Source organism: Cryptomeria japonica, chromosome 11 (genome assembly GCF_030272615.1).
Source record: "Cryptomeria japonica chromosome 11, Sugi_1.0, whole genome shotgun sequence".
NCBI classification, from domain to species: Eukaryota; Viridiplantae; Streptophyta; class Pinopsida; order Cupressales; family Cupressaceae; genus Cryptomeria; species Cryptomeria japonica.
The window spans coordinates 28,068,954-28,080,688 of NC_081415.1; positions in this window are offsets into that span (position 1 = coordinate 28,068,954).

Below are 11,735 nucleotides of genomic sequence, written 5' to 3' on the forward strand. Positions count from 1 at the left end.
TTGATAGCCACATAAACTACTTCCTCTGTATCAGTCTCATCTGATTTATCATCGTTAGATTCCTCATCAGCTATTAAGCATGTCTTTCTATCTCTTCTTCTAAAGTCTCGGTGTCCTCTGTAATGGTTATCTTTCAGTTTGTCATCTCGGTAATCTCTCTTTTTAGTAAAATCTTTGTCAGGACAATTAGAAGCCATATGTCCTATCTTATCACAATTGAAACATTTCAAAGGTAGTTTTCCTTTATACTTACCTTTGCCTCTCGGTAACCTTTTGGCTAATAGTGCTTCAAACTCTTCTTGCTTTCTGATTTCTTCATACAGTTTGTGTACTTCTTCCATGTTCTTTCAAAATCTTTCACTTGCTCCACTGCGATCTCCTTCAGAGCACTTATACTTTCTTTCATTGTAATCATCAAGATGAAAAGAGCTAAATGTAGATTCAACTTTATTTACTGAAGATCCACTGTTATCAAAATTACTTAACTCAAATGCATGTAGCTTACCAATCGTAGCATCCAAAGAAACTGGCATATTAGGTACAGACCTCAATTCATTGATTGCAGAGACTCGGATTGCATAAGCTGGTAGAAGGGTTCTTAACAACTTACTTGTTATATCCTTTTCTTCAATAGTTCCACCTACTCCTTTGATTTGATTGACAATCTCCTTTAGTCTTGTACTGTACTGAGTTATGTTCTCACCTTCATTCATCCTCATAGATTCAAGTTGTCCTCTCAGACTGTCTAATTTTTCTCTTTGAACATGTTCATCTCCTCCATATACTGATATGAGCTTATCCCACATTGCCTTTGCATCATTGCAGCCTTCTAGATCATTAAACTCTGAATTGGTCAATGCAGATGTTATTTCAATCATTGCTTGAATATGTTCTTGCTTCGCCTTCATCTCTTCCATAGTCAATGGATAGGTGCTCGGTGTGACAAAATCAATCTCCAGATAGTATACAACATATTCTCCAACTCCTGATAGATGTAGCTTCATCCTTTTCTGCCATGTAGAGAAACTTGACTTGTTTAACTTCGGTGCATCCCTCTTATACATCTTTGGATCTTTAACTCAAGTGCCTTTAAACTTTCCTTCTGGAGTCCAAAGCTCTGATACCAATTGATAGTTATGATACTTAATATAAGTACAGATCCAATAGCCAACAAGATGAGAGGGGGGGGGGTGAATCATGCAAACTTAATCATCCATAAAAACATCAGATTCAACCTTGGTAACATATATATCAGTAATATAACCAAAACTGTTAAACATGCAAACTCAAAAGCATATGAACAATATAAACCTCATAACACTAGATTTAACGTGGAAACACAAATAGGGAAAAACCACAGTGGGATTTCGGACCTACTAAGAAATATACTCTTCTAGAGTATGCTTGGTTAAAAGAAAATCCTATTAAAGATTACAAACATATTTTTAGATGTGACCCGGTTAAGGGATTTCCCTCAGATCTGTTAGGATCTCCACTTTGTTAGAAGTGACCTTGTTAAAGGATTTCAAACACTCAATCAGAATGTCACCTTGCTAGAGGGTTTACATATAAGACTGTTAAGTCCACTCGGTTAAGATATTTTCTGTCACTTTCACAAAATAACAGTAATAAAAATCTATCTGCAACTTCACATCTAAAATGCTAAAGCAGATTCCTATTTGTTCAATACAATCTAGACATAGAACTAATCTTGTCTATATGCTAGGCTTCTATACTCTGTTATTCTAATAGGTCTTCAAGCTTCTGTGCTCGATAATCACTATGTAGCATCCCTATGCATACACTTGCCCACATACATTGTTTATTAACAGTTTCCTATTTATAAACAATTAGGTAACCGCTTAATCTCCTTGATCACATTTCCCATGATCAATCATAGCCATCGAATCTTCAATCTTGTCCAGGTTCAATGCATCTTTCGATCTGAAAACATTTTACCCCACCTTGGAACTTGCATAATAGTCTTGGAACTTGTGCCAGGGTATTGCGGTTCAATCTGAGTTGTAGATCTTCATGTCGAATTTCCATTGCCTTAGATTCGTTAACAAACTTCTTCCACAGTTTACCAATCATTTAATCCGCTCCAGCTCATCAGCTTCCTTCATTAAATACCACATGTAAACATTTAATGCATTCTGTTATAGCTCGGTTACAACTCGGTAACAACTCAGTGAATACTAAACTCCACTCGGTAGACATTCCGCCTTGATTAACCGATAGCGATAACCTTAAGGTTTACCGACTAGGTTCCTTAGGGTTTACCGACTAGGTTCTTTGCTTGATAACATAGTATAGTATTAACCTTTCAATTTAAAACATATGTATGATGTTAAAACAATCTAAACATCATGATCTCATCATTGTCTGACTCGGTAGTAGTTGCCCATTGAATACCTTATTCATCATATTCTTTCCTGTGTCTTTTACCGACACCTTTATAATCTTCATATCATATTTCTCAAGATATGGCTACATCATACTGAATTAGAAAATCAATTTCTTGACATCAATGACAAAATAATAATATCAAGATAGTAAAACATCTTTAATCAGTTATATCCATAATCATCAACAACCTTCTCAATATCCTTATTGAAATGCCAACAATCTTTCATTGTTTGTTATAATGCAATATTGCCAACAGAGAGTGCAAATGTAAAAGTTGATGAATGTCTTGGTAAATAGAATAGAGCATGTGGATATGAGATTGATGAACAAGATATTGCTTCTAAGTTTGCACAAACTAAGATCCTACAACAAATTAATATGGTAGAGACAATTAATCCGATTATTGCTGCTGCCAGTGAAGGACTTTAAGAGTCTAAGAATCAAAACAATCCAAAGACTCCAAGGTATGTAAAATTGAATTACTCTGAGAATCAAATTATTGGTGATAAGAACAAGGGTGTAATGACAAGGAGAAGACTTGTTGCTGAAGAGATATGTTTGATTTCTAAGATTGAGTGTAAAGATATTGTGGAAGCATGTAAGGATGAGAACTGAATAAAGTCTATGGAGGAGGAGTTGAATCAGATTGAAAAGAACAATACTTGGGAGCTTGTTCCAAGATCTAAAGACAAAAATGTGATTGGCACTAAATGGGTGTTCAAGAATAAACTGAATGAAGCTGACGAAGTGGTAAGAAACAAAGCTAGATTGGTATGCAAGGGTTAATCTCAGATGGAAGGTATTTTCATTTCTCAATCTAAATATGTGAAGGAACTGTTAAATAAATTTGGGTTAGATGATTCTAAGCCTATTGGAACTCCTATGGTAACTGGATGCCAATTGTCTAAAAATGATGAATCTAAGAAAGTGAATCAGACCCTGCATAGATCTATGGCTGGTGGACTGTTGTACCTAACTCAGACTAGACCAAATATTTTGCATGTTGTGTGCCTTTGTGCCAGATTTCAAGCTGATCCTAAAGAGACTCATGTTACTATTGTTAAAATAATTTTCAGATACTTGAAGGGAATTGTTGAATATGGGTTGTGGTATCCAAATAATGATGATTTTATGCTATGTGCCTATATTGATGTTGATTGGGCAGGTGATGTAGATGATCGGAAGAGCACTACCAATGGAGCTTTATTTTTGGGAAAGTGGTTACTTTCATGGGTGAGCAAGAAACATGATGCTATATCTCTATCTATTGTTGAAGCTGAATACATTTCTACTGCTACGAATTGTACTCAAGTAGTTTGGATGAAACAGATGCTGAAAGACATTAGAGTTGTGTATGATGAGCCTACTATTATTTACTATGATAATTCAAGTGCTATTAATATTTCCAAGAATCTAGTACTGCATTCTAAAATGAAGCATATATTAATAGTATAATATCTTGAGGGAGAAAGTCAATGATGAAGAAGTAAAACTAGAGTATGTGTCTACAAAAGATCAGATTGTGGATATTTTTACTAAGCTTTTGCCTGCAGATACATTTGTGCATTTGAGAAACAAGTTAGGGGTCTCTGCCCCTCCTAATGAGAACTAAGGTGCATTGAGATGCATCAATCTAGTGGACTTTACAGTCTTATGTTTTTGTCTGAGTTGGTGAGTTGATACTACTACTCAGCCGAAGTAGTTAGTGAGTTGTTTAAGAGCTATGAATTTATTCTAAGGGGAAAGATCATTTCTTCTTTTAGAGAGAGAAGCTTGATTAGTCTATATCTTTGGCATTGCTATCAAAGGGGGAGAGAAGCATGTGCAAAATTGTATTATCTTTGGTGCTTTGTGTGCATGATCTTAGGGGGAGCCTGTTGGATTTTGCTGATGTTGATTCATTCCTTTGCATTGACTGTTTTTCACATTCATATGTTGCCATCAATGCCAAAGGGGGATATTTTTGGACATTGTTGTTGCTAGAATATGTTTTTGTCATTGATGTCAACATATTCTTATGTTTTGGTGTTTCAGAGAATTTATTTAAGTGATCCAGTGACTACATTTGAGGTTTTGGTATTTTGTTCCGTGGCTGACAGAGTTTGATTTTTGATCCAATGAGCTCCGATACGATGATATTTTCTTGCAATTTTGAGCTAATGTTTTGGATGATCGTGTGTATCTTCATTTCAAGTGGTTCGTGATTTGTTGCTCCAGAAGCTTTCTTTCTTATCTGAGTTGTTGTTGTTGAGTGTTCTTGAATGTTAGCATGTTGATCGATGGAGGTTTACATAAGTGGTGTTGGTGCAACTATTGTGGATGGTTCTAACCATTCTTTTTGGTGTTTCCTAATCATGTCCTATTTATTTTGGTGATCTGCATTTATTATTGTGTGAGTTTATGATGATTTTCATGATTTGGTGATGTTCTTCATGTTATGCCGTATTTTGGTGGTGTAACATGTTGCGGTTGGTCTTGGCGAGATTTTCAGTGGTGATGAGTACTTGAAGATTTGATTTAGGTTCATGTTATGCTATCTATGTCGTTATATTGGTCTAGTGGTTGATTTATGTATCATATAATGTAATTTTGTAATTAGGTGTTATGGCTTTGGCTAACCTTGTAGTCAAGGTTGATGAATTATATAAATGGGTGTAATATTCATGTAATTGGTGATAATGGTGTTGAGTCTGCATTATCTGAGAATGGTGTATGTGTGAACAAAATAATTCATCTTTCAGTGTGGTGTGTTGAGCAGAGATTGGTGTAGAGTAGACATTTGAGCTTAATCGAAACTGTCATCAGGTATTTACTTTTGTAGTTCATTCTTTCCGGATTGTAGTCTGAATCGTATTGTAAGGTAGTGAACCTTCCCTGAGGGTTGGGGCCTTCTGGGCCTTAGTAATTTGAGCAATGAGCTCTAGGTAGTGTGCCTAAATGCATGTGCATTCCCCATTGTAATATTTACACATACTATTGCAGAGGATTATCTCATTGTGGGTAGGTTCCCACCATGGTTTTTCCCTTAATCGGGTTTTCCACGTCAAAATATTGGTGTTATGTGTGTTTCTTTTATTGTTGTTATATTTCTTTTTGCTTCAGTTGATTAGATCTAAGATTGTGCTTAATTATTTTAATTTGGTGAAAACTAATTCACCGCCCCCTCTCAGTTTTACTTCTTGTTTTTGCCAACACAACAAAGGGTAGGAGATGCAATTGTTAGGACCCTTGCAAACACCACAACCTTACAGGTTGCTACATTGGAATTTCACGCCTCACATTTTGCAAATATGGCTACTGAGGAGGAAGAAAAGAAACATGATGAGCTCAAGTAGAAACATGTTGCTCTTTTTGCTAGTCATAATGAGCTATACATAGAAAATGTAAAACTAAATAAATAAATAGTAGCCAAGGGTTTTGCCTCTATGACAGGACAACAACTTGAGGATCTGCAAAAAATGAAAGAAGATTTATAGAAAATGTAGGAGGATGCATAAAATATGTATTTAGAGATTATAAGGGCAACAATTTTGTAGATCATTAATACAATGATGGGTAAATTGAATGAGATACACACCTCATATTATTTTGTGTTCCAATTATGCACCCAGTTGGGTGATATTCTTTCATTCTTTCAACCATTGAGAGCCACGTGGTTTCCAAAAGCCACTATGCTGAAGGAGGTCCTCTTAGCAGTAAAAAATGTGTCTTCTGCACCTCAAATTGTCGGGGTGATATGGAAAAACTATAACATAATGATAAAAGAGATTCTCCACATCGAAAATGAAGATAGTTGTTTAAAGAAAAGATGGCCTCTTTTAGGGGTTTGTAGAAGTGGGATACCCCCAAAATTTTGACTGAGCACAACCAAATCAAATATTTGGACAAGTGGAAGATTGAATTTGAGGAATCAATTAATGCAGTGTTGAATTCATTGGTAAAAGGGGACTATAATCAAAAGGATATTTACCATTTAATTGTTAACAAAATTCTTGAGATTGATTCTTTATACCACAAATTAATTGTGGAGGCTGCTATTGTGCCTACAAATAGGACAAAAGTGGCTATGGATAAATTGTAAACTTTGAGAGCCTTTACTTGGCCCACCATGGAGCAAATAGACAGTTGGCACAAGCAATACTGCTCACTTGAAGAGGAGCAGCCAGAGGAAGAAGAATACTCACTGGTTTTGCCTTTTTTGTGTCTGCCACATTCCTTCTGCAAGTTTCTATTTTGCAGGTATCTATATGATTGCACAATCAACATGTACCTAGCCCAGTCCCATGCTGCCTTCAACACCAACTTTTTAATTTTGACAGCAATAGAAGATGAAGAGTGAAGAGTGAAGATTGGTCAACCCTCTTCTTCTAGGCCTACTACACCATTTCCAAGGATTTATTATTGCGGGCACCTTCCAACCCCTCTTCCTAAGGTGATTTTTTGAATGTACTTATGAAAGATGCCTTTTGGAAGACTCCATTGTATCAAGCAATTATTTTTTAACAAGTATCCTACTTGGCCTGAAGCTTGTTTTTTCTCTCTTGTTTTATAAAAGGGAAATTAGGGCAAGTAAGAAGGGATTTTGAATTTTTTTGAAGTAGAATGTATTAGGAGTTGAAAGAAATAAGAGAAAGTTATCTCTCTACAAATTTGTTGTGAACAAATTTTGTGATGTATCTTATCTTTTGAAAATCAATAGAAGAAATTAGTTTTAGATTGCTCATGTTATTTGTGTATGTGTTGTATGGGTTACTTTGTTAATGGAACTGTAATTTGTCTCTAATGGAGAATGTATGTTCTTAAGAATAGGTATATTTTCAAGTAAAGGAGTTAAATTATGTTCTAAGAATATTACAATACATGTATGGGTGAATGTGATGGAATTTATATTGATTTCACTTTGAACATTATATGCAAGTCATGAAGTGTTTAACAAAGAGTCATAATGTTGAGATACAACATAGTTGTTCATGGTTAATTTCCAATTAGACTCTATTATCCATAGGATAAACATTGGTCTTCTCGTTAAAACTATTCCAAAATCATTCATTATCAAGTACCATTTCATTTCTCTTTGTAGTAGTAGGTGTAGGATTAATAATAGTTTGAAATTTAGTCCCAATAGCTAAGTGAAGGTGTAAAACCAGGATTGTAGCCAAAGTCTAGAGTTTATAAGATTTTATTAGTATATTTTTTCATTGGGAAATCTACTTAAAGAATAATATCCATGTATGCATTAAAATAGTTTGTTAAGATATTGTTGAGGTACACCCACCTTGGTCCTGCAGAGCCAAAAGTATAGATGATTTCAGTCCTGAAACTGAATCCTATTTATTGGCCAAGTCGTATATTTAAAATATTAATGAAAAAGTGGCTAATCATCTATGGTTTAGGATTTATTGATCTAGGAACCAACGGGCATCACATCCCATCCTTTGCATTATAGTAAAGCCCTTACCATACTGTTCAACAAGTAGTTATATTTCTGATTTAGGCATCTTCAAATCATTCCCTTCATCTTTATATAACCATTATTTGATGTCTTTTTCTTCACTCTCATCTGATAAAGTCCCCCATTTGATAAAAGGAACTTGAGGTTTCTTTAGAGGAACCAAGGATTTTAGTTTTTCCATAGGTTTTCCATAAGATATGGGTGAAGGAGGTAACTAGGAAATGCAAAACTTTTGTTCAATTGAGTATTCTCCCATACCCTTTTCCTTGAGCCTAAGATTTGGTTCTACATATTTGGACATTGGAGGTAATAAAGTTGCTTCAGTATGGGAAGTTGAGGATGAAGTAGCATGGTTTCTAGGTACAATGAATTCAGGTTTAGGTCGAATAGTATTGCAATATTAAAAAGGATTGGGATCTCTTTGAATAGTTATTTCTTCACAGTTATGGGAAAAGTTTAGACATTGATGATATGAAGATGGAACAACTTGCATTTTATGGATCCAGGGACATCCAAGGAGTATATTGTATGCTAAGTCAAGATCAAGCACCTGACAAACCACATCTTTTTCCACTTGTCCAATTCTGATAGGTAAAACAATTGATCCTTTGGAAGCTCTTTCTTCTTCATCATAAGACTTTATAGTTGTCTTCTTTTTGGGATCCATGACATTTTTAGAAAACCCCAATGCAAGGACTAGTTTACATATATTTAAACCAACCGTTCCATCTATAAGGACACATTTGATTCTATGCTTATGGATGAGTACTTCAATATGGAGGGTTGCATTGTGAGGTTGATTTATGGTCATATCATAATGTTCAATGAAAGACAAGAAATGAGGTGTAGTGAGATGTTCCATCATGGATTTTAAATTGTGTGTAGTCAAGGTCTGGGGGTACGATAGTTTCTTGTAGAGATTTTTCTAGGATATCTCTATGAGTTGGTGAAAGACGTAAAAGCTCTAAAATAGATATATGGGTTGGTGTCTTTTTGAGACCATATAAGACATTATATTGAGTGGATACAGAAGATGGTTTGGCAGGTGCTCCTTGGAGGGTAATCTTTCCTCAATGAGTGGTCACATTACACTCAGGTTTGTTCTTAATTGTAATTACATTTGCATATGAGTCATATTCCACTATGTGATCAATGATATAGTCGTATGATGCATTTGTGTAATTGACTTTATTTTTACCTATTTTTGAGGGGCTTCCCTTTTCATAGTTTGGAAGTGGATCCTTGAAAGCCACATATTCATCATTAGATTTGTGACCACCAATTGATATATCACCCCTATCTATCAAGTGTTGAATAATATTTTTTAGCCTTTGGCAATCATTTGTTTTATGTCCTTTGCTCCTATGGAAGTCACAAAAATGTGAATCATTCCACCATGATGGTTTGACGATGGGTTCATAATCTCTTATTCGGGAAGTGTTATAAGATTATTTGAAAGAAGTTTCTTCAATGCCGATTCTAGTGGTTCTCCCAATAGTGTAAATTTTCTATGAGGAGCATATGGAGCTCTTGGTTTATATGTATTGTTGTTTTGATTGTTGGTATTGCCTTACAAACTTGATAGATTGAAGATGGGTTGTTTTGGTTTGAGATTTTGAGCATCTACAACACCATCATTCACAATGTTTTTATTTTAGTCCAAAATCTTGATTTGTCATTATTGTTGTTGTTGAGCTTGACTAGTGGTATCATTGTAAATTTTGATTTGTCCCTTAGCTATAAACGCTTTTTCTATAAGAAGTCCCTTATCAATAACATTACTAAAAGAAGGTGGACATTGCAGTTGTATTTGATAACTCAATTCAACATTTAAGTTATGGACAAATATCTCTATCTTTTGTTGTTTTGGTATGTCATAGGGATGCTGGCTTGCAAGTTATCTCCATCTTTGCGAGAAACTAGTAAAAGATTCTCTATTTCTTTGTTTATTATTACAAAGGTATAATATTGAAACCTCATGTTTGATATTGTAGGAGAAATGAGTTATAAACTTGTCCACGAGTTCATTGAATGCTCTAGTTCCAAGTGGTAAATGTTAAATCCGTTCTACAGCTTGGCCACCCAAACTCTTGGGAAAAAAGTCACATTAGATATGTCTCATTGTGAGCGACTTCCAAGAACACAATGTAAAACTCTCTAATGTGGTCACATGGATTACCTTTCCCCTTGTACTTGTCAAAATTTAGAATTTTGAAATGAGGAGGGAAAGGCAACATAACCAAACTTCTGTCAAAAGGATATAGAGAGATATCCTCTAGCGAATATTGCTTTGGTGATGATCTAGTTTGTATCTTTGCAAGTTGTTGTAAACCTTGGATTTGTTGCACAAGTGTACCTACAAGATTAATCAAAGGATTTTTCTCTTTCTTACCCTTTTTATTTGTATTTGCCTCATTTTCATTTGTGTTTGTTTTGATGTTGGTGTTGGTGTTGTTTGTGTTAGTTGTTCCCTTCAATTATGAGACATCATAATCGGATGGGAGTTTTACTCCTTGTTGAGTAAGCATAAGGAAATACTTTTATTGATTTTTTTTATAACCTTTTCCATTATCTCGTGAAACTTTGGGTCTTGTGAAGCCTCAATAACATGTCATTGAGATATATCACTATCACTATCACTAGAATCATCTTGTTGTTTTTAAGTTTCTGCAAAGAGGTTTGTTGGATCAAACATAGTTTTTGAACCTTTCCATAGAATACATTGTTTCTTTGTTATTCTTTTGATGTCTAGTTTCAGCCATACAAATTTTTAAAGAATGATGAGGAAAAGCTAAGGTGTGAACTTTGTATGAATGTCAAATGAATGCTTGTTTTTTTTTTGATTAGTATGGAGTTACGGATAAGATTGCATCAAGTTACCTGAAGTGCTTGTTTGATCTTGTGTTGAAGAGATAGTCTTGAATTGTTAAGGAATAGTTATCAAAGAATGATATAAAGTAAGATAATTTGGAGATGATGGATCTCACTATGATGGTGACTAACTTTGTCAAGATTTGATACCAGTCTAGTTCCTTGGTGAAGGATAATAAATCCTGATAGGGGAACTAACCAAGTTGCGATGATGAAGATCTTGAGCGCACTAGAAGATTCTTGATTTTTGTCTAAGTTGTTTTCTATGTGTGGAATGAATGGTATGTTGAAAAAATTGTCTGATACTAATTCAGACTAAGTGTATGGTTTGCTGAAACTGACTCTTTGTGAAAAAGGGTATCTAAATTGAAGTTTGACTTTTCCCTAGACTTGATTTTCTGATTTATGTTGTAAATGCACTAAAACACAAGCTAAAAACAATTTGTAAAATTGCTAGAAGATTTCTCAAATGCGCCACAATATGTTTCAGATGCACTACAGTACTTGACAAATGCGCTACTCTATGTGACATATGTGCTAAAAGAACTATCAAATGAGCTACAAGACGTATAAAATGTACTAAAATATCTGGAAAATGCACTACAGAATAGCACAAATGTACTACATAATGAATCAAATATGCTAAAAGATCTGTCAAATGTGCAACTCTGGTTGTCTTCTAAATTTTTTCTATTTTTGTTGAACCTTTTCTGATTTTTTAGTCAAGTTTTCTGATTTTTCTAATGTTTTTGTGGATGATTTTTCTGTTTTTATGACAAGAAATCACAACAATCAAAGAAGACACAAATGGTTATTTTTCCTAAATTAAACATTGAGTGTATGTTCAAGGCTCAAACAAATCCCAAGTTTTCATTGGTCTACACACAAGAAAAAACACATCAAACACTTTTCTACCTAAGGTCAATGGCTCAACGGTGATACATCAATCCACATCCTAGAATCTCCTTTAGCTCAAGTGTCATCACACCTAAATGGGCATGTA